The 6,185-nt window shown below is 42.5% G+C and overlaps 1 long non-coding RNA gene across 1 annotated transcript; it reads left to right on the plus strand.

The window, feature by feature from the left end:
* Positions 1 to 961: 961 nt before the first annotated feature.
* LOC120396917 lies at positions 962 to 5,468 on the plus strand. The gene is made up of 3 exons (XR_005593536.1): positions 962 to 1,023; positions 3,192 to 3,292; positions 5,318 to 5,468. It is a non-coding gene; the product is annotated as an uncharacterized LOC120396917 (long non-coding RNA).
* Positions 5,469 to 6,185: the final 717 nt, after the last annotated feature.

Genomic DNA, 6,185 nt, shown 5'->3' on the forward strand with positions numbered 1-6,185 from the left:
TCCCTCCCCTCCCACTTCGCTTCCAAAAAATTCCCCTGTTCTCCCTCCTCCCAATTGTTGTTGGTTGTGAGCAGTTTCCTTGGCAGAAATAGTTCACTGTAGAAACAAACCGTAAACTGTCAGAAGCCATGTTACAGAAACCAGTGTGGAATGCACCATCTACCTATCAGAAAATGGACACAGTTTTTACAGGCAGGAGCCTACAACCACATATTAGCATTGTGGTTCTGTTTTTATAGAGGAAATATTCCTTCCAGCTACACAATGTTCATCTACCCCATAAAATCTCTAATATAAACATGCAGTAAGTAAGTGTAAGTGTGTGTGAGAGAGAAAGAGTGTGTGTGTGTGTGTGTGTGTGTGTGTGTGTGTGTGTGTGTGTGTGTGTGTGACAGTTAAAACCCAGTCAAAGTTTAAGGATATGGGGAAGGGGTGGGAGGGAGTTAAATTTCAAAGTTTCAAAGTTTCATTAAAAAATTGCAGTGCAAAATTTCACCAAAAAGTGTTATTTCACTCTCACTGCCAATTTTACAATCATCACATATACATATTTTTAAATTTTAATTTTCCTGTGGCACCCACAATTTGCTAAGTGTTGTACAAACATACAGAAAGACTGTCTTGATGCACTTTCACAGACAAACAAAGGTTAGGTTCGTTAGACCCTAACCCAAGTAAATTTATTAAGGTGATGATTGGCTTCATCACGATAATACTTTCCACTTGCAATCATCTAATTTCTTGTAATCATCTTGGCAGCAGTGGGTCTTTGGGAGGCATATGAACTTGGACAGAGTAGTAGCTTTGTGGACCAGCTCAGGAAAGGCCTTCATGCATACAGGGCAGTGTGGTGGAAACCATTGAGAGAGATAGTTGGATGGATTCCATAGATTCCATGGGTAGAAGGGATCATTGTTGTGCAAGAAGTGGCCAGTCAGAAAGCAGAATTTAGGATGAGAATCTTGAACTTGAAGTGGCAGAAGAGATGGAGCCAGTGAAGGAATTCAGAGACGGAAGGATATGGTCAGAGCAACTTAGCAGTTCAGACAGACTGGAGGAGGTTGAGATTGGTGTCAGCCAGGGAGGGGAAGTAATCTAGTCAGGAAACAATGAGTATTTGAATGGGGGGTTTAGGTGTCATGACAGAAAGGAAAGATCAGATCTTAGAGATGATATGCAGGGACTAGTGTCAGGATTTGGATACAGCTTGGATATTTGACTCCCTCCTCTCCCATTCTCCCAAGATAACCCTAGGTTTGGGGTCCAAGTGACAGACAGGATGGTATGGTAGTCAACAGGGAAACAGAATGTGGGTGAGGGGTGGAGTTAAGGAGGAAATAAGGGGGCTGGGTTTTGTCATGTTAAGTTTCAGTGAAGAATGAGATATCCAGGAGGAGATGTCAGTCAGAGAGGCTGCAATGAGAGACTTGATGGATGGAGACTAGTCAGGAGTGAACAAGTCAAGTTATCAGGATACAGAGCACAGAGCTGTATAAGCCACTCAGAGCACACCAAGACAGAGGGTACAGCAGGAAAAGGGGAGGCCAAGGACAAAGGGATCTTACCATGTAAAGTGTCTTTCATCCTGATTATTACTAGCCCACCAAACCAAAAGTTTTCAAATTTCAAAATTTCAAAGCAAACAAAACAAAATGAATACATGGGGAATTTCCCCCCCCCACAAAATTGCCTCCCCTTTTGACCAGCTGTAATTATTAAGAATCAGGGTGCCCTCTTTGTTAAGTGCTGTACAAATATATAAATTCACCTACACAAATACATGGCCCCAACCCTGAAGAGTTCACAGTCTAATGAAAACCAAGAAACAACCAATGGGACAAGCACTGGGAGGGAAGGAAGCAGGCTAACAGTAACAGTAACAGGACCAGACAGTTACACAGTCTTGAGTCCTGCAAGTGCACAGCTCATTGGTTCTGAGTCATTTAAAATTTGCTTCCATTATTATTTCAAGAATTCCCTATCTAACCTGAACACCATACAATTCCTTAACATACTTTCTAGCCTCTGGATAAAAGGACCCTTAGCTGACTATCATTGTTTTTATGTATTTTTCCTCTTCCGACATAATCAATTCCCATCAGCAGCTCTGTGTAGTATACCCGTAGCCAATGTGTATTGTATGTCCCCTTTGTGCCCATAACACACACTGAACAGAGGGTTACAGAGAGATTATTAGCATCATTTAAAAATTATAAACCATCCCCACAACTCTCTCAGCTGATGAGTCCTTTCTCCCTATATGATTCCCCTTCCTCCCCTTCTCTGGAGCACCTAGAGAGGCCATTGAAGTTCTCAGCATTTTTCACTCTCTTTGCTGCTGTGTGCGGGACAGGGAGGGGTTCCTACAGATGTGAAGTGCAAGAGGGAAGGAACTCCAATGATCAGTTACAGTGTACGCACTCTTGATGTCACTGTGGCCCAAGGCCTGTGAACCATTACTTGATCCCCTGTTCAGTTACTTCTCTTTCCCAAACCTCCCGCACCCAACAGTCAATCTCCCAACTTCACAAAATAGCTCACAGTCTGGAATTGATGACACCAGGGCTCTTGGTCTGTAAAGGTTCTGCCTCCCTCCTCCCCCTCAGAGTCCTGGTTTCATACAGGGTGAAGGCATGAGGATAGGGAGGGTGCTACAAAACCCTTCCCTTCACCCCTGTCCACTGCTGCTGCTGTCAGCCACCAGTGCTGTGTCTCTCTTTCCTGGAGGATGAGGATACTGAGACCTTCTTATAGGGCCATTCCGCCTGGTAAATTTCACCAGGAACCCAAAAGTGCTTTACAAAGTACATTGTAAAAATTAAATCATTTGACTCACCACGGAAACACAGCCACCTCTGGGATGGAAAGCCACAACTGTTAAACAGCATGTTGCAACAGGAAGTCAGAGTACCATATCCAAATGCATTGGCAAAGGGAATTCACTGCAAACTTTGAGGATGTTTTTCATTTCTGCATATGAAAACTGCTTTTGTCAAGTGCCAAAATCCATAATTTGATGAAAGTTTCAAATAACTGTAGTCAGTTACAATCAGAGATGAGCCACGGTTGTGAGATTCAGCTCTGGACTTCAGATCCCCCTCAAAGTTTGCAGCGTTCAGAACCAGGGTGGTTTTTGTTTGTTTGTTTATTTGTTTTTGCCCATCTCTACTTACAATATTGACTTAATTCAGATTTGGAGACCGTGTAGCAGAGGAATCCCTAAAACAGGTCATCCTTCATGAAAAGTACCACCACCATGTGCTGCCCCCAAGCCAAAGGCTGCAGTACATTTGTAAGTATGTGGGTGTGATTTGGGGGTTGTCACTGAAACTTTGTCAGAGAAACAAATTCTCTTGGCTTTACAACATTCTGCTGTAAAGATGCTTACACACACACACACACACACACATACCCGTTCCTCAGATTATTCTGACATCAAATGGCAATGTCAGAAATAATTGTGATCTTAATTCAGAAACTGTTGGTGGGTAAGTGGGAGGGGGGAGGAAAGGAGGTCCCCTTGCTTCCTTTTCTGAGAGCAGCCTCTGACTGTTCAGCTTTGTTCCATACTAAAGTAAGAGGGACCCAGTGTGCTGCACATGTGGTCTTCATTAGTGACTCTTTGTTCTCCCTTTGAAATTCTTCAAATCCTTGGATTGTAACTTTAACACACATGGGAGGGGTGGGAGAATAAGACCAGTGGATTCATCACTGTGAAATCCAGGACAGACATGGATGTGAACATTTTTTGTATGGACATGGGATAGTTGTTAACCTTCTGAACTGTGAGAACATAAGAAAATCCACTACTTCTCCATCGAAGCTAAAACCAAGAATAAATAACCTCTTTGAAATTGCAAGCACGAAATGATAGAGTGCAATGGTTATAATTCCATTGCTCTGTGTATACACATGTGCTTGCATATGTGTTTTTGTGGTCACACGAGTGCTGTGGGTTTCAAGCAGACTGGAATTTGCAAATATTTCTAAAAGAGAGAGAAGCCAGAAAGAAAAGAAGCTGGGATTGATTTGGCAATCTGAAATAATGGATGTTGTTTTCTGCTCATTAGGAACCATGTCACAGAATTGCTGTTTAATCAATGTGCATTCCCTGAAACTGCCTGGAGTTCTCTCATGCTTTAAAAATGTATGTTTCCTTTCCGTGCTGTGTACTGAGGAATGAAGTTGTTTGGAAAAGACCTTACAAAAGATGAATGTATTATTTATACTTGATTGTGCCCATCAAATGATAGCACTTGGATTTCAGGCCATCTTAATTCACGGTTGCACATGCCTGGCTTTGCATAACTGAAATCAGTTAGATATTGTTGAAAGCTAAAGACATTAGCAGCAAAAAAACAAACAAACAAAAAACAAGTAAAACCATATCAATTAAGCTAGAGGTAATTTGGTTTTTCTCCCACAGTCAGAGGGAAATAAAGATATTGCATACCACTGAGAAAATGACATTTTATCACTGTTAAGGAAAACAATTTTGGAGGAATGTGGCAAAAGCATTCCCTTTCATCAGTCAAACATTTTCGGAATGTTGATAAACTCAGGCGGCTGAGGGGAAGCGTTTTTTCTTTGTGTTGCTATGCTCAGTTGTAGCCTGAAGTCTTTAGGTAATGGAGGTTGCATTCATCTGGCATCAGTCCAAAAGGACAGCATTGCTAACCTACCATATCATGCAGTTTAGAATAAAAACAACTGCCGAGACTCTGTGCTGAAGAGGGCCAGACCCAACAAATATAGAAATCGAAAGAGAATGACCCCGATCAGCATCAGCAATGTCGGTCCTTACGGGCTGGGGATTACGAAGATCGTCAGATCAGTGGGTGGAAAAAGCTCATCTCTGCGCAGCCATACCATAATGGCTGATAACTTCAGATATTTCTACCCCATCTGAAAACCACTATTGAAATGAATGGAGCAATCTAATTGACGTTATTGTGTAATATATCTGGGGGTTTAGCTTTTGCCTTACATCTCTTTTTTTCATTGCTGCTCACCTATGCCCCCTCCCTTTCTATTAACAGTAATGGTAACAAAAACATTATAAAAAACACTACTTAGATCCTCCACTATTTATTAAATTATGCATTTGAAACAGACTGAAGCTGGGCTACAATATGTGGATGCCATCTTTTCTTGGGTACCGTTTTCCTCTTCATTTTTGGCCTGGTACATGGGGATTTTGCTCTACTGCAGCCCCCCAGTATTATCAGTGGGAAGCTGCAGAGCTGTATTCCAACTCAACCTGTTCAAAATGTGGGGAGCTTGTTGCAGGGAACTGAGTTTCTTTGTACATTTGTAGAAAATACCATTGTGTATACTTCGGACTTGATCATGCAAGATACGGAGTGCCCTCGGCGCCACTGCAGTGAAAGGACAGTCCCTTGACAGAACTGGGCCCTTAATTACCTCAGCCTGGGCTCATTTTCAACTCTGGAGCAGCAACATTAAATACTAGCACATGTCAAAAAGAAGTGTCAGTGAATGCTGTAAGCGTCTTTATATTTTCAGTGGACGCATTCATCGACTGTGCACCGAATGTACTGAATACACATGCTATATACAACAAGCTTGCTGAACATATGCATCAATGCTATTAAGGTAGAGGGTACGTGGAATAAAGTTTAAGGACTGGGAGTCAGCAGTTCGGGATTCTGGATCTGGCAATAATTTTTCTGCATGACGTTGGGCAGATCAATATTCTCCCTGACTCAGAGTCCCCATCTGTAAAATGAGGATAATGATAATTCCATACCTGCCAGTGGTGATGAAAGCCTTAACAATTGTGTGGAAGGTGCTTCAAGAGCCTCCTAAGGATGGTATTGTACAGGGGTATTATGATGATTATTCACAGGTTCCAGAAAACCAGCACAGTTTACCTCTTAATACGCTAAAGGCCTGTGATGCTTTGGGGTTCAACCCAGACCAGTAAGGGGCTGTGTCACGACCTGCCCTGCAACTCTGGGTACCTTAAATGCTATGCTGCTCCAGCACACAGCCCAGACAACAACAGCAAGCTGACCAGCCTGGCTGACCAGACTCTGTGGCCAGGATTCTTCACACATCTCAAATGCTCAGGTCCTTTGTCTCCTCCTGTGAAAGATGTCAAAATGGCCTTTTCTCTCTCTTCTTATATCTTCCCAAAGTTCATTGACCCTGCTTCAAGAGTC

The sequence above is a fragment of the Mauremys reevesii genome, linkage group 1, assembly GCF_016161935.1.
Source record: "Mauremys reevesii isolate NIE-2019 linkage group 1, ASM1616193v1, whole genome shotgun sequence".
Lineage (NCBI taxonomy): Eukaryota > Metazoa > Chordata > Testudines > Geoemydidae > Mauremys > Mauremys reevesii.